Below are 21,105 nucleotides of genomic sequence, written 5' to 3'. Positions count from 1 at the left end.
TACGCGACTATTAATTGCAGAAACCGTTGAAATTAAATTACACGACAATTCTGTTAATGTTCGGCGGCCATATTTGATCTCCGATGCGTGGACCTTTACGCGCATGCGCGAAGACATATAATCACTATTTAAGTTGCAGGTTTAGCCTGATTCGGTAATTTTCATTCCTGTGATCACGACAGTCGGTCGAAAAGCATTGTCAGCTTCAGGAAGGAAAATCGTTTTGAATATTTTCGTTAGATTCTTTTAATTGCGTTAATTTGAATTTTAATTGTTTTGAATTGTGTTAAATTGATTATTTAATTATTTATATTTTACTTTAATTATTTAATTATTTATATTTTACTTTAATTATTTAATTATTTATATTTTACTTTAATTATTTAATTATTTATATTTTACTTTAATGTACCGGTAAGTTGTCGATTTTTTCGTTTTTTCCGTTTTAATTTCTGGAGGGTATCATACGGAAGTGTTCCACGTACTATATTGAGGTAAACTCCTCTTATTAATTTACTAGTTTTATGTTCTAATATATGTTTTATGTAATGTATTAGTTATTTTTCATGTTAAACCTCTAATTGTACCCACAACAGCATTGTCGCTTTTGTGGGTACTATTGCATCATGCAATCATGTAACCAATCACTGCCTGCAATAAAGATATAAATAATGATATCCAGAATTGAAGACGAGTGGAAGAAGGCCCTAACAGAATTCGAAGGAATGGACCCCACAAAGACTCACGTGATACCGAAGCAGAGGCCGAATAGAACTTTGTGGAGAGTCACAGACCATCTGAATCGGCACATAATACCGCATTACCTCAACAGCAATGGTGCAACACTGGAGGCCATACACACAGCCGTGTATTGTGCTGCGGTAGCAGCCAAGAGGATTAATGGAACAGAAGCGACAAGAGACCAGCAGCAGAAGAACTGAAAACAGAAGGAATCACCAGCTTGGGAGAGAAGACTTCAGCAAAGGATAGAAGAATTAAGAGTCAAGATAGACCAATTGACCCAGTAATAGGAGTAAGAAATTAATTGGAAAACTAAAGAGTATCCTCAAGAGAGACAGCGTCCAGAGCAAACATGAGACAAATAATCAGACAATAGGAGAGTACTTGGACATATTGAAAAGAGCTCCAAGAGGAAAATAAACAACCGAATCTTCGATGAGAACCAAAGAGGTTTCTACAGGAATCTCGGAGAATACGGGAAACAAGGGAACGGACCACCTAAGAAGAAGACGATTGAGGATTTCTGGGGAAATATATGGAGCAAGGAAGTAAAACAAAACAGCCGAGCCACTTGGACAGAACGAGAACGCAAGAAAACCAAGGATGTACGAGAAATGAAAGGATTGGCAATTCGGGAAGAAAAGGTAAATGAGACAATCAAGAACTCTCACAACTAGCGAACTCCAGGAATAGATAACGTCCACAACTACTGGTACAAGAAGCTCACTTGCAGACACAAGCACCTGGCAGAGCAGTTCGCCCAAAATGGTAAGGCATCCAGAGACAATCCTGAAGTATCTCACTCAAGGAATCACATATCTGAAGCCTAAAGACGAAGATACAAGAAACCCGGAGAAATATAGGCCAATCATCTGCCTCCCAACAATGTACAAGATCCTGACCAGCTGCATAAGCAGGAAGATTACAGACCACTTGGAGAGCCAGAGCATAATGGACGAACAGCAGAAAGGACGCAAGCGGCTTAGCAAAGGATGCAGAGAGCAACTAACCATAGATGCTGCGGTTGTGGAGCAAGCATACAAGAAGCGCCGCAACATGTACACAGCTTAGATCGATTACCGCAAGGTCTTCGACTCTGTGTCTCTTACCAGGCTAATAGAGGCGCTGAACATCTACAAAGTCAATTCGATAGTGATAGACTTCCTAAGAGCAACAATGGCGAAATGGAGTGCCACCATTAAGGTCGAAAATATCACATCCAGACCAATCCCCATCAAAAGAGGAATCTTTCAGGGAGATCCCCTGAGCCCATTGTAGTTCTATTTAGCACTTAACCCGCTATCCACCATGCTCAACAGTTGCAAGTACGGATATAACCTCAAAGAAGGAACGAAGAACCTGTACACCCTCACACACACATCTGATGTACATGGATCACATCAAGTTCTACGCGGGAATCGAGAAGCACCTTCAGCAACTACTCCAGATCACCGAAGAATTCAGCAAGGATATTAGGATGGAATTTGGTCTCGACAAATGCAAGACCCACGGATTGTGTCAGGGAAAATTATTCAACCGAAACTACCAACTACAGAGTGGTAGAAAGATCGAAGCCATGGCAGAGGGAGAGGCCTACAAATACTTGGGGATGATGCAGGCTTAGCGCCATAATAACGGATTGGACAATCCCGCACAACAGACCGGACATTACGCTTGTGGAGAAGAAGGAAAAGGCTACTTATCTCATTGACATAGGGGTACCTAACACTGGAAACCTAGAGAAAACCCATGGGGAAAAAATCAGGAAGTACACGAACTTGACACAGGAGATCAAAGAGATGTGGCATATGCGACAAGTAACGACCATTTCGATCATCGCGTCAACCACAGGTGTGGTGCCAAAGACTCTACATAGCAGCCTAGCAGCAATAGGTGTCCCAGTGAAAACCTAGAAGGATCTGCAGAAAGTCGCAATCCTGAACACCTGTAGGATTTTCAGAGAGTTCCTCGACCCACAGTCACATCAGAAATAACAACAACCACCCTGAGTATTTGGTAGCAATACCCGTCACGAGGTGAAACCCCCAATTAGGGAGAAATAATATAAGAGCCGCAATAATAATAAGAATAATAATACAGTGAGGACATTACGACCCCTACCCAATAGAAAGTGCGTCCTCTAATATTCTTTCCTTCTAAGACAGGAAAACAAGTTTTGTAAATATGTTCGCAGGGAGGGTGCTTTGCGAATACTGCCTAGGAATCGTACTTATAACATTGAAAAGTTCGCCGTGCAGTTGCCACAAACCCATGTTTGGTCTAGTTCCGTGATGGGTTTACCTGGTGCAGATAAACGTCTAGCTTTTGTATCGTCATTAGCATTTGAGTTGGAAAGAACTTTTCAGATATGTACAGTCTCCCATGGGTCGAGCACAACTGTAGCTTTGCTCTCAGCGCATCAGTACGAGCCCTCCAGCGAATCGTGTCTCAGATGCTGTGGGCAGAGATTTTTCCCGTGAGCATCTTCTCAGTGAAAGTTAACCATCTCTGTTGCGTCTTTACTGGAAACGTTCAAGACCGAGAGCCGTGGCCATTGTTGTAGTTCGCTACTGTGGAGATAACTGAGACTTCCATGTGGCCCATTTAAGTAAACAAAATTCGGTTGCATATAGTGGCTTTAGCGAGGTTTAGGTCGCAGAAATCGCTCAGTAGAGGGTGTGTTTGAAGATGACGGTCTGGATGTACCTCTTCGTACTGCCTGGATTTGTGACATAAAGAGGATTCTGTTTCGCCATCCAGCGATTTCGGCTCATTTTACGGCGCAAATATTCAAGTTGATAGTTGAAGCTTAACTTTGAGTCGAAGATCACCTTGAAGTCATGATGTTTTGCTATACTTTTGATGACCCTCCCTACATGCGTAAATTGAAGGACTGTGGGATCTGGCTTCAGTGAAAAGACCATGCAAGAGGAATTATCTGGATTAATCTTCAGACAGAAAAATCACTAACTGTACTCCTTGGAACTCCTTCTTTAAAAGAACATTGGCACTCATGAACAAGTGTCATACGGATATGGCTGTGAACAGGAAAGGGTTTCACTGAACTATTTAGAAGCATTGCAGGATCATACCAGACGAGACTTCAGTTATAGCTCGAACACGGGTTAGTTAGGGGGAAGTCTTGTCTTGCCAATTAGATTGGATACACTGATGTAGTCACAAAGGAACTAGATACAAATAATAATTTTGATATCATATATTTGGATCTTAAAAGGCTTTTGATTCTTTTGCTCATGGAAGACTGCTGCATAAATTGGAGCAGTGTGGCATTGGAGGCAAATTGCTGCTATGGATAAAGGGATGGTTGAGAGGGAGAAGACAGAGAGTAGTAATCAATGAACACTGGTCTTCGTTGACTAATGTTATTAGTGGTGTCCCCCAGGGTTCAGTGTTGGGTCCATTGTTTTTTTTTTCCACATTTATTAATGATATTGATGACTGTGTATCAGGCTTAATGTCCACGTTTGCAGACGATACGAAGGTTGGCAGGGTTTTTAATGACACTAATGACGGTACTCTGCTGTTACCGGATCTAGAAAATTTGAGTAGATGGGCTGAGAGGTGGCAATTGAAGTTTAACATTCACAAACGTAAAGTACTGCATATGGGAAGCAGTAACTCCAGAGTAAATTATCGACTGTGTGGTACTACACTGACGGAGATAGAGTGCAAAGGACCTGGGGGTAATTGTGCAGGCAGATATGAAGTTCTCTGAGCAGTTTAGACGATCTGCAAAAGTAGCTCATGGTGTTCTGTCAATGATATACAGAAATTTTTTAGCAGGGATAAGGTGGTGATTATCCCCTTGTATAAGGCAATGTCAGGTCAAATCTTGAGTACTGTATACAGGTCTGGAGGCCTCATTTTAAGAAGGATGTAGAGCTGTTGGAACGAGTACGGAGAAGGGCAACGAGATTGGTGAATGGAACAAAGGGTTGCTCTTACGAAGAAAGGCTTAAGTTTTGCAAATTACAGTGTCTGGAGACTAGACACCAGCGAGGTGATCTGATAGAGGTGTATAAAGCCTTGAATGGTTTGAGCAGCTCGATGCTGATGGGATTCTTCCTCTTGCTCAGAATAATCGCCTGAGAGAGCATAAATTCAAATTGAGGAAAGTCAGTTGAAGGATAGATGTGCTGAAGTTTGTCTTTAGCCAGCGGGTGGTCGATCGCTGGAACAAACTTCCATCTGTCGTTGTGGAATTTGATAGCTTAAACAGATTGAAGGCCGAACTAGGAAAACATTTAGAGGGAAGGATGAGTGAAATGAGAAAGGGGTGTGGTTTTTTTTTTTTTTTTTTTGGCTGATGTTGTGTAAGCTTGCTTTGTTGCATTGTGTGCCCTTGCTAGTGCTAAAAAAATTACTTTCCTAGTTGTGTGAGGTTGTTGTTAATTGCATATTCTATACCTTGCAATTTAACCGAAAGCTTTATTGTGATTACCATGTTTAAATCGTCCGGGTACACAACATCATGTCGGCACTACAGTTCACTAGAAGGGCAATGTTGACAGTAAAGAGAAGGTCCGATAAAACGCTCCCTTGCGATAATCATGTATTGATGTTTCTTTGATATTGTCCGGCCATCCACAGTTAATGTAATAGACCTGTTGGCCAGTAGCGACGTCAGGAACTTCTGGAGTTCGCGTTTAATCTTATAGAAGGATTGAAGATATTTTGAGTTCCGAAATGCTGATACTGTCGAAAGCCACTTCCAAGCCAGATAGGTTATCACTTCTTCAGATCCTTCATCGAATGCAGTGATGATACGGATGGTTGCCTTTTGGAGGCTACTGGTCGTTGATCTGTCAGCCAGTGCGTAATATATCTGAGCAGGTTTCTGAGGTAGAATGTGAGCAGTCAGTATTGTGAGTATCGTTTTCTCTAGCAGTTTGAGGGGGCTCGAAGACTGAGACATTGGTCTTAAATCCTTTGCTGTGATCGAGGTATTGACCTTCACGAACACAACAAATCTTAACAAGCATTGAATTTATTCGGGTGGTAGATTCATATTTTTCCCCTGGTGGAAAAATAACCGCTACCGATCTGTTGCTCTCAGAATGTAGGGAAAGGTTTACGTTGTTCATCCTTCGGACGAAAATGAGCAGTTTTGTATTATCATTGTCAAATGTACACTTTTTTCTGCAAAGATTTTCAATTTCTGAATTCGGGTTTTAGGGGCCCATGGTAGCGTCTGCTACGGCTACGGGCTGCCGAAATAACAAAATGACCTGTCTCGCAGGTGGCGAGACAGGTCACTCAATATTAGAAATAATATAATTAAAATAATAAAAATATATTACTCTGATTAGAATTATATTATTATATATAATAATTAAAAAATAATAAATTACATAACTGATAATTAATTAATCTTTTTTTGACAAGCGTATTCTAGGCCGAAATTCGCAATCTAAATTCGCAATTTTCTCAATATGCCAACTTTTTAATCCGTGATCGGAGTATACTCTTGTTAGCTTCCCGAAATGGCTCAGTTTTTCTGTAATCGTAACATGGTCGCGCTCAAACCTGTAATGGAAATTATCAGAATTAATTTGTTTGAAATTAATAAACACAATACGAATTTACATTAATCAGGGAGTTGTGAATCACAAGGTGCTTCCTCACAAATTCGGTTCGTGAAAATTAATTGCCACCACCGATTCGATGGCATTTCTTTCTTCTAATTAGGGTTAGCCTTTCCTTTTTCGTGCGTTTGCTGAGTTTTTGTGATGTCTTTGAATATAACCGCAAACATTTAATTCTTTGGTTTATAATATCTTGGATGGACGAAGCTCCTTTGTATGCTTTATTTCCAAGAACTGTGTAAGTGCAGTGTACTTTGTATGTTCCAAGATCTATACATGGTTTAAATTTGAAAAAAAACTGTTTGGACAGAAATTTTGCTGGCACCATCTCCAAACCTCGTGTCGTGGAGGAATTTACGTGCATAGAAATCTACTTTTACAAGGAATCACCCTGGAACTCTTGCTTCTGTAATTCTGGCCAAAGGACTCATTATAAGGATTTGGTGTACCCTTTTCTCCTCTTTTCTTTTTCTTTTTTTCTTTTTAGAATTCGTTCGCTCTATAAAGATACTCACTGCCCTACCATTAATATCGGACACCTGCCTTTAGACAAAAAAAAAAAAAAAAACTTTATTGTGTCATTTATTATTTTTGTGCTGAAACCGTTTGCTTTTATGGCGGCCTTCAATCTTCGCGCAGTACTCTCAACCAGCTTTTTATCAATGTCAAAACAAACAAAAAAAAAAACTATTATATTTATGCCACCTGGATAATTAAATTCATCTTCCGTGCTGTGTCTTATGTCTGTTAATCGCGTGTGTTCTATGGTCGATTTGTCTCTTTCTGGAAGAAAAAAATCCAGTTTCTGGGGGAAAAACTTTGTTATCTACACCTGAGACCGACTAACTCAGCCACAGAGTGACAACAGCCCATTCAAATTCCTCGCGTCATCGACGGGATACGAACCCGGTTCTTTTCCACACCGTGTGGGGATGACTGTAACGATACCACTGTGCTACCGCGCAGACTTTTATCAATATCAGCTGATATGTTCCTCTACTCGGCCTTTAACGGCTTTGGAAATTATTTCAATTATTTACATAATTGAAAGAATTAAAGGATATTATTTTCTCAAAAGTGCTATAAATTACAAAAGCATGAGAGAAATGTACAAAATATAGAGAAATGAGCAGTCCTTCACCGGTTGTTGCATGTGGTATATCTTCAATCTTGACTGTCCTAGTGCTCACAGCCAAGCGTCTTTGGAACAGTAGATTCTAAGAGAGAGGACCAGTGATGGCTCCACTTTATTTTCTTTTCACCTATCTTTAACGGGATGCATTGTGGTGGCATTTTCCTTCGTGGCGTCTCATAAGTGCACGTTTGCATATGTGTCCTTTAGCTTCTGACATCTGTATGTATGTATGTATGCTGCTCGCAGAATCTATCCAGATCGATGGCTAGATTGTTCATCAAATCCTGGGAACATGCGTCTCAATCCTTTCAGGCTGTTCAAACTGATTGTGAGTGGGAGCCTTGGGTCCATTTGATTTCTTCCGGCAATGCGGGGAGTCTTTATTAGATCAGTAATGTTAGGGGCGTCGAGTCGTCTTGTGATTAGTCTGGAAAGTGTAAGAAGGTTTGCTGCCACAATCTGTTGTTTCCAGATTTATGTAGAACTGAGCCCTAGAAATGGTGTATTGGTTGCCAGTCCGCCAGTTCAGCCATTTCAGGAGCCAGTATTCCAGGCTGAGGAACTTGTTGAAGTGTGTTTTGGGAGCAGAGGACCAAATGGTTGCGGTATAGAGAGGTATGGGATAGACACATCGGACAACATATTTCTTTACCAGGTCGGCGTAATGAATTCCCGTTAATTCCTGGTGGATCGCCCACATAGAGGAGTACATTTTGGGTTTTTGTCATTTGGTTTTTAGGAGCATTAGCAACTAAGGCCATATTGCTCGGGGGATATGCGGTGGTCATTCCCTGACCTTTCCGCATCCTCCGTATTTGGTGGTCACGGGCTCGAACCCCGGTCTAATCAAGAAGCGTGTGCTACGCACTGCCGCTCCTACCTACCTGGCTACGGAGGCACCAACTTGGTTTTTGTGTTCAGAAGGTGAGCCGGGAATGTCAGCCCCTCATCCCATACTAATCCGAGATCCTTGTGTTTTAACTTTCTGAATGGGTGATCCATTGATGGTAAGATTAATGTCATTGCGTGACTTCTTCCAGGTGAAGGACATTTCAGCTGTCTTTGCTTGATTAATCTGTAATCCGATGGAAACCAAATATTGTTGAAGATTATGTATAGTTTTACTTGCCTGCAAGGTAGTGCTAAGAACCTGAGTTTGTCAGAAGATGTGATATAAAGGTTCCGGTCATCAGCGGATGATTCGAGGTCAGTTGGGGATGCCAGGAAGGGCTCCAGCGCTGCAGAAAATAGGATGTGTGATAGGACTCCCCCTTGTGGGACTCCTCTCTTAGTAATTTGGGATGCAAAGAAAAACAGCAAAGAGTTCTTTACTTATGTAAACTCTAGAAGGAAAGGGATGAATCAGATTGGTCCACTTGATATTGATGGGTCAAGTGTTGATGATCCTGCTCAGGTGGCTAACAAACTAAATGAATATTTTGCATCGACATTCACACATGAGGAGTTATTCAGCGAGGGGAATGCCAGAGGTGTATTCAACTCTAGCAGTAAGTTACAGAATCTTGAAATAACTGGGAGTAAAGTGGAGGAGAAACTGTTGAAGATAAACACAAGAAAGGCACCCGGGGTGGATGGGATCTATCCAGTTATATTTTATATTAAAGGAGGCAGCAAAGGAAGTAAGCAAACCCTTAGCCATAATTATGAGAGCTTCCTTGGACTCAGGGGAGGTACCCATAGACTGGAAATGTGCAAATGTGACCCCAATTCACAAAGGAGGATCAAAGGCTGACACAAGTAATTATAGACCTGTGAGCTTGACTTCTGTTCCAGGAAAATTAATGGAGGCACTGGTTAAAGACGCATAGCAGGATCATTTAGACAAGACTTCAGTTATAGCTCAGACACAGCATGGTTTTGTTAAGGGGAAGTCTTGCCTGACCAACTTGATTGGATACTATGATGCAGTCACAAAAGAACTGGATGCAGGGAATAACTTTGATATTATATACTTGGATCTTAGAAAGGCTTTTGATACTGTTGCACATGGAAGACTGCTACACAAATTGGAGCAGTGTGACATTGGAGGCAAATTGCTGCTATGGATAAAGGGGTGGTTGACTGGGAGAAGACAGAGAGTGGTAATCAATGGACACTGCTCATCGTGGACTGATGTTATTAGTGGAGTCCCTCAGGGCTCAGTGTTGGGTCCATTATTGTTTTCTGTATTTATAAATGATATTGATGATGGTATATCGGGATTAATATCCAAGTTTGCAGACGATACAAAGGTTGGCAGGGTTGTCAAGGACACTACTGACACTATGCTTCTGCAACAGGATCTGGAAAGGTTGAGCAGATGGGCTGAGAGGTGGCAAATGAAGTTTAACATTGACAAATGTAAAGTACTACACATGGGAAACAGCAACCCCAGAGCAACGTATCAACTCTATGGTACAACACTGACAGTGGTAGAGAATGAAAGGGACTTGGGGGTGGTTGTGCAGGCAGATATGAAGTTCCCTGAGCAGTGCAGACGGGCTGCAAGAGTAGCTCATGGAGTATTGTCAATGATATACAGGAATTTTTCCAGCAGGGATAAGGAGGTGATTATTCCATTGTATAAGGCGATGGTCAGGCCACACCTAGAGTACTGTATACAGGTCTGGAGGCCTCATTTCAAGAAGGATGTAGAGCTGCTGGAACGAGTACAGAGAAGGGCAACAAGATTAGTGAATGGAACAAAGGGGTGCTCTTACGAAGAAAGGCTTAAGTTTTGCAAATTACAGTGTCTGGAGACTAGGCACCAGCGAGGTGATCTGATAGAGGTGTATAAAGCCTTGAATGGTTTAAGCATGCTCAATGCTGATGGGATTCTTCCTCTAGCTCAGAATAATCACCTGAGAGGGCATAAATTCAAATTGAGGAAAGACAGATGTAGGATAGACGTGCGGAAATTTGCTTTAGCCAGCGAGTGGTTGGTTGGTGGAACAGACTTCCATCCCTTGTGGTGGAGGTTGATAGCCTAAATAAGTTTAAGGCTCAGCTGGACAGGTATTTTGAACGAACAGAGGGGTGAAGTGGAAGTGGTTTTTTTTTTTTTTTTTTTTTTTTTTGGCTGATGCTGCATAAGCTTGCTTTCTTGCATCAAATGCCTCTACTAATGCTAATGCTAATGCTAATGCTAATGCAAGTTGTCCGAAATCTGCGATGTGAGATGATGAGATGTCTATGCTCCAGGATTGATTAAATGATACTGAGAGTCCTTCCAGCGATGTTAAAGTATTGCTGGAGAATGGTGATTAAAGCTATTCTGTCTATTTTGTCATAGGTCACTTTTATGTCAAAAAAAATAACATCAAGCTGTGTCCTGTTGTTGAGGGCTTTCTGAATTCTCGTAAGGGTGTCTAGGAGGTTGCTATTAGTAGATCTCCTCTTAATCACAGCGTGGAGGTACGGAGGCCTGTGATTTAAACAGTGGTATGCAATGGTGGGCTGGATTGCTTTTTCAAATATCTTTAGGAACCCACAGCCGATGGCAATAGGCCTGAAATCTTGAGGCCGCTTTGGGTCCTTACATTTAGGGACTGGCCGAACAAAGTATGTGTTCCAGATATTTGGAATCTCTCCACTTTCTTAGATTTTATTGAAAATATGCACTAGGTGGTGTATAATATATGTACTACAGATTTTGATTAGAAACAGAGGAAACCGGTCGGGACCCACTACAGCTTTCAGTGGAAGTTTTTTGACGATCTCCATCAGACTGGTTTCGGGTTATGGTTATGAATGATATTGGAGATTTGCAGGGAGGGCCAAAACGTGTAACAGGGGTTGGAGCATGTGATTGGTCAATTTGTTGAAAAGTGAGCTCAGTCCATTCTTTAAATATTTCTTCCTTCATAATGATTTGCTTATGGCTCTGTTTCTGGAGTCTTTTGATCTTTTCAGCTTATCCAGGGCAAATTGGTTGCAAACAAGTTATGTTCTGTTATCGCTGGAAGGTTTATACCTTCGTGTTGTCCACTTAACTAGTGATGAGGTTCAAAAAACAATGAAAACGGAAGTACGGCGTACACTTTAAATACTTGCCAACTTAATTCTTCATTGGGCAGTGCTTTGTTAAGAGTAAGGCAAATAACGAGGCTACTCGTTGTGAATTAACTCCACAACATCAGATTGATGCACCAAGCGGCAATACAAGTTTGTTCCTCGAAACTCGAGGAAATCAGAGAATCGGAGAATATTTGGACACTCTGAAGAGACTACACCGATACAAAGAGAGCAAGAGACTACACCGATACAAAGAGAGCTCCCAGCGGAAAATAAACAACCGAACCTTCAATGAGGACCAAAGAGCCTTCTACAAGAAACTGGTTGAAGATGAGAAAGCAGGAAACGGATCACCCGGGAAGAAGACGATTGAGGAGTTCTGGAGAAATGACTGGAGCAGTGAAGTAAGACATAACAGCAGAGCACCATGGATAGAAGTAGAACGGAAGAAAACCAAAGACATACAAGAGATGAGAGAGTGGGAGATTCGAGGAAAAGAAGTAAAACAGTTGAACATGTACACCCACAACTGGTAAACCCCAGGAATTGATAACATCCACAACTACTGGTACAAGAAGCTCACCTCCACACGCAAGCATCTCACAGAGCAGTTCACTCGAATGAGAAGGCACCTGGAGACAATCCAGAAGTTTCTCGCTGGAGGAGTCACATATCTGAAGCCTAAAGGCGAAGATACAAGAAACCCGGAGAAATACAGGCCAATCACTTACCTCCCAACAAGATGTACAAGATCCTGACCTGATTCATTACCAAGAAGATATCAGACCACTTTGAGAGTCAGAACATAACGGCCGAACAGCAGAAAGGATGCAAGGAGGCAGAGGTGAAAGAGATTCTTGCACTGCTTCTATTAGAATGAGCAGAAGCATGAAAAACAAGATGCATGGTATTTCAGAACTGCAGGGAGCCATTGCGGTACAAGTAAACACATGGGTTGTGTTAGGGTAGCTAAGAATAGAAACAGGTGCAGGTATACTTGCGTGTACACCAATGCTAGGAGTTTAGTAAATAAATTTGATGAATTTGAGGTATTGCTCAAAACATCGAAGGCAGATATTGTTGGGATATCAGAGACGTGGTGTAACACAGATATAAGGGATGCAGAACTGCAATTTGGGGAGTACAACATCTACGGAAAGGATAGACAGGATAGGAAGGGGGGGAGGGGTTATGCTATTAGTTAAGAAACACATAAAAACCAAGAAAGTGAAGCCAGTCGACATTGCTGGACAGTGCAGTGTGGAGTCAGTTTGGTGTGACATAAACATTGGGAGATCAAAATTGAGAGTAGGAGTGTGCTATAGGCCTAATGACTCTGATGAGTATAATAAGGAACTGTACAGGGAAATAGAGTGGGCCAGTAAATCAGAGTGTCTTATAATGGGAGATTTTAATTTCCCAGATATTGACTGGAATTTGGGGGCTGGTTACTCACACACTAGCAGGGCTTTTGTGGATTTATTGGATGATTGTTTTCTACATCAGCATGTTCGGGAGGCAACTAGAGGGAGTAATACTCTTGATTTGATTATCAGCAGTGATTCTTCATGCATTAAGAATCTGCAGATAAATGAACCACTAGGTGGCAGTGATCACAGTGTGCTGAAGTGGGATTTACTCAAAGAGGTAACTACCATTAGGGGTAAAGGGAAGGGTTATTGCTTCCGTAAAGGCGACTACGATGGACTGAGACAGTATTTAAATTCTATACAGTGGGACCAACTGATGATGTTACCAACAGCAAATTCAAAATGGGAAGCATTCAAAGAACTTATCTTGGAAGCTACTAGGCTTTACATACCAACTAAGAAATATTGTTCAAGGTTTAGGCCAAAATGGATGTCAGATGAACTAATGAGGCATATGGCAGAGAAGAAAAATGCATGGGATACATACAAATTAACACATGACACAGAATCCTATGATAGATACAAGTTGATATGCAACCAAGTTACAAAGGAGGTTAGGCAGGCGAAGGCAGATTACGAGAAATGCTTGGCAAGAGATGCAAAGAAAAACAGCAAAGAGTTCTTTACTTATGTAAACTCTAGAAGGAAGGGGATGAATCAGATTGGTCCACTTGATATTGATGGGTCAAGTGTTGATGATCCTGCTCAGGTAACTAACAAACTAAATGAATATTTTGCATCGACATTCACACATGAGGAGTTATTCAGCGAGGGGAATGCCAGAGGTGTATTCAACTCTAGCAGTAAGCTACAGAATCTTGAAATAACTGGGAGTAAAGTGGAGGAGAAACTGTTGAAGATAAACACAAGAAAGGCACCCGGGGTGGATGGGATCTATCCAGTTATATTAAAGGAGGCAGCAAAGGAAGTAAGCAAACCCTTAGCCATAATTATGAGAGCTTCCTTGGACTCAGGGGAGGTACCCATAGACTGGAAATGTGCAAATGTGACCCCAATTCACAAAGGAGGATCAAAGGCTGACACAAGTAATTATAGACCTGTGAGCTTAACTTCTGTTCCAGGAAAATTAATGGAGGCACTGGTTAAAGAAGCACTACAGGATCATTTAGACAAGACTTCAGTTATAGCTCAGACACAGCATGGTTTTGTTAAGGGGAAGTCTTGCCTGACCAATTTGATTGGATACTATGATGCAGTCACAAAAGAACTGGATGCAGGGAATAACTTTGATATTATATACTTGGATCTTAGAAAGGCTTTTGATACTGTTGCACATGGAAGACTGCTACACAAATTGGAGCAGTGTGACATTGGAGACAAATTGCTGCTATGGATAAAGGGGTGGTTGAGAGGGAGAAGACAGAGAGTGGTAATCAATGGACACTGCTCATCGTGGACTGATGTTATTAGTGGAGTCCCTCAGGGCTCAGTGTTGGGTCCATTATTGTTTTCTGTATTTATAAATGATATTGATGATGGTATATCGGGCTTAATGTCCAAGTTTGCAGTCGATACAAAGGTTGGCAGGGTTGTCAAGGACACTACTGACACTATGCTGCTGCAACAGGATCTCGAAAGGTTGAGCAGGTGGGCTGAGAGTTGGCAAATGAAGTTTAACATTGACAAATGTAAAGTACTACACATGGGAAACAGCAACCCCAGAGCAACGTATCAACTCTGTGGTACTACACTGACAGTGGTAGAGAATGAAAGGGACTTGGGGGTGGTTGTGCAGGCAGATATGAAGTTTTCTGAGCAGTGCAGACGGGCTGCAAGAGTAGCTCATGGAGTATTGTCAATGATATACTGGAATTTTTCCAGCAGGGATAAGGAGGTGATTATTCCATTGTATAAGGCGATGGTCAGGCCACACCTAGAGTACTGTATACAGGTCTGGAGGCCTCATTTCAAGAAGGATGTAGAGCTGCTGGAACGAGTACAGAGAAGGGCAACAAGATTAGTGAATGGAACAAAGGGGTGCTCTTACGAAGAAAGGCTTAAGTTTTGCAAATTACAGTGTCTGGAGACTAGGCACCAGCGAGGTGATCTGATAGAGGTGTATAAAGCCTTGAATGGTTTAACAGTAGCCACTGGCAGAGGTGAAAGAGATTCTTGCACTGCTTCTATTGGAATGAGCAGAAGCCTGAAAAACAAGATGCAGGATATTTCAGAGACTGCTGGGAGTCATTGCGGTACAAGTAAACACATGGGTTGTGTTAGGGTAGCTAAGAATAGAAATAGGTGCATGTATACGTGTGTGTACACCAATGCTAGGAGTTTAGTAAATAAATTTGATGAATTTGAGGTATTGTTCAAAACATCAAAGGCAGATATTGTTGGGATTTCAGAGACGTGGTGTCACACAGAAATAAGGAATGGAGAACTAGAATTTGTGGAGTACAATGTCTACAGAAAGGATAGACAGGATAGGAAGGGAGGAGGGGTTATACTATTAGTTAAGAAATACATAAAATCCAAGGAAGTGAAGCCAGTCGACATCGCTGGACAGTGCAGTGTCGAGTCAGTTTGGTGTGACATAAACATTGGGAGATCAAAATTGAGAGTAGGTATGTGCTATAGAGATACAAGCTAAAGGTATGTGCTAAGAGATACAAGCTAAAGTTTATAATGATTTATGCACCAACATCGAGCCATGATGATGAAGAGGTTGAAGAAATGTACACTGAAATTGAGAGTCTTCTAGATGAGCAGAATACCCACTACACTATTATTATGGGAGACTTCAATGCTAAGGTTGGAAAAAGACAAAACAGCGCAGAAAGGGGAACTATAGGAAATTTTGGAATTGGTGAAAGAAATGAAAGAGGTGAAGGACTTGTGGAATTTGCAGAATCTCAAGGACTGTCAGTAATGAACACTTTTTTCAAGAAAAGGGTTAACAGAAAGTGGACATGGAAGAGTCCAAATGGATTAACTACTAATGAAATCGACTTCATCCTCACTAACAGAAGATATATTGTGAATGATGTCACCGTCCTGAATAAGGTAAATGTTGGAAGTGATCACAGAATGGTAAGATGTACACTTGATATAGATGTAGGAAAGGAAAGGAAAAAACTGACTCGAGTAAATAATACAAAGGTCTTTGAGATAACAGAAGAGGAGAAAAAGCAGTATGTACTGGAACTTAAGAACAAGTATGAGCTTCTGCAGACTGCTGAGGACCAAGATATCGACGAGGAATATTACAACCTTTTGAAAGTGATAAAGCCCAAGAAACCTATAGGGAAAAAGAAATCCAAAGAAGAAAAAATTAGTCAAGAAACACTTGTCATGATGAACCGAAGACGACAAATGAAAAGCAAGAAAAACACTGACAGGGAGAAAACTGAGTATACTGAGTTATGCAAAGCCATTAGAAAGAGACTCAGAGAGGACATAAGAAGATTTAACACAAGAAAAGTAGAACAAGCATTAAGGGAAAACAAAGGATTTAAATCAGCAGCCATGAGCAGTAATACAGAAAGACAAATGATACTGAAACTGAAGAATAGCGATGGTGTACTTATAAACAGTAGAGAAGGCATAATTCAAATAGCAGAAGACTACTATAGAGAATTATACAAGGAGCAGGGGAATGATGCCAGCAGTGGGGAAGATGGATTGCAAAGTAGCAACATATACGACATACCCAATATTCTTCCTGATGAGGTAGAACATGCATTGAAGAAAATGAAGAATCAGAAAGCCCCGGGGGAAGATGAAGTTACTGTAGAGTTGTTAAAATTGGGAGGAAGAGACATAACACAAAAACTGGCAAGGCTCTTCACAAAGTGCATTAGAAAAGGTGTGACGCCTAAGCAGTGGAATAATGCAATCATAGTTTTGCTGCATAAGAAAGGAGATAAATCAGAAATTGGAAATTATAGACCAATTAGCTTGTTATCCCACATCTACAAGTTGTTCACAAGGGTCATTACTAACAGATTAGAAAGAATACTGGATGAGAATCAACCGAAAGAGCAAGCTGGCTTTAGGACAGGATTCTCAACTATGGATCACCTTCATGTAATATCACAGCTAATGGAGAAAGCAAATGAATATAAAACACCATTATGCCTGGCATTTGTGGATTATGAAAAGGCATTTGACTCTATACAGCATAAGGCAATGTTTCGGGCACTGGAAAGACAAGGCATTGATACCCCATATATTATGATTTTGAAGAAAATATACGAGAGTGCTACCTCCTTTATTAGACTAGACAAAGACAGTAGGAAATTTAAAATTGAGAAAGGAGTTCGACAAGGAGACACAATATCTCTGAAGCTGTTTACTGCTGCCCTTGAGGAAGCTTTCAGAAGATTAGACTGGTCGCAGAAAGGAGTCAATGTGAACGGAGAGTACCTAAACCATTTACGATTTGCAGATGACATTGTGGTCATAAGCCATGATCCCAAAGAATTAGAGGAAAATCTTAATCGGTTATGCACAGCTAGTAAGGATTTTGGACTAAAGATGAATATGGCTAAAACAAAAGTAATGATGAACAAGTATGCCACAGAAAGGGAAATAATGATTGAAGGAGCAGTAATTGAAAAGGTGGAGTCATATACTTATCTGGGACAAGTTATTAGCTGTAATAATGATAAATGGCTGGAAGTCAAGAGAAGAATAAATTTTGGATGGATAGCATTCAGGAAATATAGTCACATACTGAAGAGCAATATCCCAGTTTGTCTGAAACGTAAAATAATGGACCAATGTATACTCCCCACCATGACTTATGGAAGTGAAACTTGGGCACTCACCAAAAGAATGGAAGAGAAGCTGAGAACTACACAGCGAAGAATGGAACGAATCATATTGGGAATCAGACTGTTAGATAAGAAGAGAAACACATGGATTAGGCAACAAACTCAAGTAAAGGACATTCTTATCAAAACTAAAGAACTAAAATGGTCTTGGGCAGGACACATAGCTCGAAGACATGAAGACAGATGGACTAAGAAAATAACAGAATGGTATCCAAGAGGAGCTAGAAGAAAACCTGGAAGACAAAGGCAGAGATGGATAGATGAAATTCATGATTTTGTGGGTAGTAAATGGATGTCCAGTGCTCAAAACAGAAGGAACTGGAAAGTTGCTGGAGAGGCCTTCATCCTGCAGGGGATTGAAAATGGCTGATGATGATGATGATGATGATGATGTGCTATAGGCCTAATGAATCTTATGAGTATAATGAGCAATTGTGGAGAGAAATAGAGTGGGCCCGTAAATCAGAGAGTCTTATAATGGGAGATTTTTATTTCCCAGATATTGACTGGAATTTGGGGGCTGCTCACTCACACATTACCATGGCTTTTGTGCATTTATTGGATGATTGTTTTCTACATCAGCATGTTCGGGAGGCAACTAGAGGGAGTAATACTCTTGATTTGATTATCAGTAGTGATTCTTCATGCATTAAGAATCTGCAGATAAATGAACCACTAGGTGGCAGTGATCACAGTGTGCTGAAGTGGGATTTACTCAAAGAGGTAACTACTATTAGGGGTAAAGGGAAGGGTTATTGCTTTCGTAAAGGCGACTACGATGGACTGAGACAGTATTTAAATTTTATACAGTGGGACCAACTGATGATGTTACCAACAGCAAATTCAAAATGGGAAGCATTCAAAGAACTTATCTTGGAAGCTACTAGGCTTTCCATACCAACTAAGAAATATTGTTCAAGGTTTAGGCCTAAATGGATGTCAGATGAACTAAAGAGGCATATGGCAGAGAAGAAAAATGCATGGGATACGTACAAATTAACACGTGACACAGAAGCCTATGATAGATACAAGTTGATCTGTAACCAAGTTACAAAGGAAGTTAGGCAGGCAAAGGCAGATTACGAGAAATCTTTGGCAAGGGAGGCAAAGAAAAACAGCAAAGAGTTCTTTACTTATGTAAACTCTAGAAGGAAGGGGATGAATCAGATTGGTCCACCTGATATCGATGGGTCAACTGTTGATGATCCTGCTCAGGTAGCTAACAAACTAAATGAATATTTTGCATCGACATTTACACACGAGGAGAGGAGTTATTCAGCAAGGGGAATGCCAGAGGTGTATTCAACTCTGGCAGTAAGCTAGAGAATCTTGTAATAACTGAGAGTAAAGTAGAGAAGAAATTGTTGAAGATAAACACAAGAAAGGCACCTGGGGTGGATGGGATCTGTCCAGTTATATTAAAGGAGGCAGCAAAGGAAGTAAGCAAACCCTTAGCCATAATTATGAGAGCTTCCTTGGACTCAGGGAAGGTACCCATGGACTGGAGATGTGCAAATGTGACCACAATTCAGATAGGAAGATCAAAGGCTGACACAAGTAATTATAGACCTGTAAGTGTAACTTCTGTTCCCAGAAAATTAATGGAGGCACTGGTTAAAGAAGCACTGCAGGATCATCTAGACGAGACTTCAGTTATAGCTCGGACACAGCATGGTTTTGTTAAGGGGAAGTCTTGCCTGAACAATTTGTTTGGATACTATGATACAGTCACAAAAGAACTGGATGCAGGGAATAACTTTGATATTATATATTTGGATCTTAGAAAGGCTTTTGATACTGTTGCACATGGAAGACTGCTGCACAAATTGGAGCAGTGTGGCATTGGAAGCAAATTGCTGCTATGGATAAAGGAGTGGTTGAGGGAGAGAAGACAGAGAGTGGTAATAAATGGACACTGCTCATCGTGGACTAATGTTATTAGTGAAGTCCCTCAGGGTTCAGTATTGAGTCCATTATTGTTTTCTGTATTTATAAATGATATTGATGATGGTATATCAAGCTTAATGTCCAAGTTTGCAGATGATACGAAGGCTGGCAGGGTTGTCAAGGACACTTCTGACACTATTCTGCTGCAACAGGATCTGGAAAGGTTGAGCAGATGGGCTGAGAGGTGGAAAATGAAGTTTAACATTGACAAATGTAAAGTACTACATATGGGAAACAGCAACCCCAAAGCTACTTATGAACTCTGTGGTACTACACTGACAGTGGTAGAGAATGAAAGGGACCTGGGTGTGGTTGTGCAGGCAGATATGAAGTTCTCTGAGCAGTGCAGACGGACTGCAAGAGTAGCTCATGGTGTATTGTCAATGATATATAGGAATTTTTCTAGCAGGGATAAGGAGGTGATTATTTCCTTGTATAAGGCAATGGTAAGGCCACACCTATAGTACTGTATACAGGCCTGAAGGCCTCATTTCAAGAAGGATGTAGAGCTGCTGGAACAAGTACAGAGAAGGGCAACAAGATTAGTGAATGGAACAAAGGGGTGCTCTTACGAAGAAAGGCTTAAGTTTTGCAAATTACAATGTCTGGAGACTAGGCACCGGCGAGGTGATCTGATAGAGGTGTATAAAGCCTTGAATGGTTTGAGCATGCTCAATGCTGATGGGTTTCTTCCTCTTGCTCAGAATAATCAGCTGAGAGAGCATAAATTCAAATTGAGGAAAGACAGATGTAGGATAGAAGTGCATAAATTTGCCTTTAGCCAGCGGGTGGTAGGTGGAACAGACTTCCTTCCCTTTTCGTGGAAGATGATAGCCTAAATAAGTTTAAGGCTCAGCTGGACAGGTATTTCAAATGAACAGAGGGGTAATGTGGAAGTGGTTATTTTTTATTTATTTATTTTATTATTTTATTTTTTTTTTTTTGGCTGATGCTGCATAAGCTTGCTTTCTTGCATCAAATGCCTCTACTAATGCTAATGCTAATTTTTATAAATCTTGATTACTGTCATGAACCACTCTGCCAACCTTTGTATCATCTAAAAACTTAGTCATTTAGCTTGATATGCCTTCATCAATATAATTAATAAATATAGAAATGAAACAGACCTACCACTGGCCTTTGAGGGACTCTACCAATAATAACATTAGCCCATGAAGAGCAGGTCCATTGATAACCACTCTCTGCCTATTCTTACTCAACAATCCCTTTATTCATATGAGTAATTTGCCCTTAATGCACACACTGCCCCAATTTGTACAGTAGTCTTTTATGTGCAATAGTATCAAAATTTTTCTGAAATTCAATTATGTGAGATCAACATTATTTTTTTGCATCAATATGCTTTGTTACTGCCACATAATATCCACTAAAATTGGTCAGACATGATCGCTACTTAATAAATCCATGCTGTG

Source organism: Mastigoproctus giganteus, chromosome 9 (genome assembly GCF_048544385.1).
Source record: "Mastigoproctus giganteus isolate SK-2022 chromosome 9, ASM4854438v1, whole genome shotgun sequence".
Classification (NCBI taxonomy): Eukaryota; Metazoa; Arthropoda; class Arachnida; order Uropygi; family Thelyphonidae; genus Mastigoproctus; species Mastigoproctus giganteus.
Note: the sequence above shows the minus strand (reverse complement) of the source record.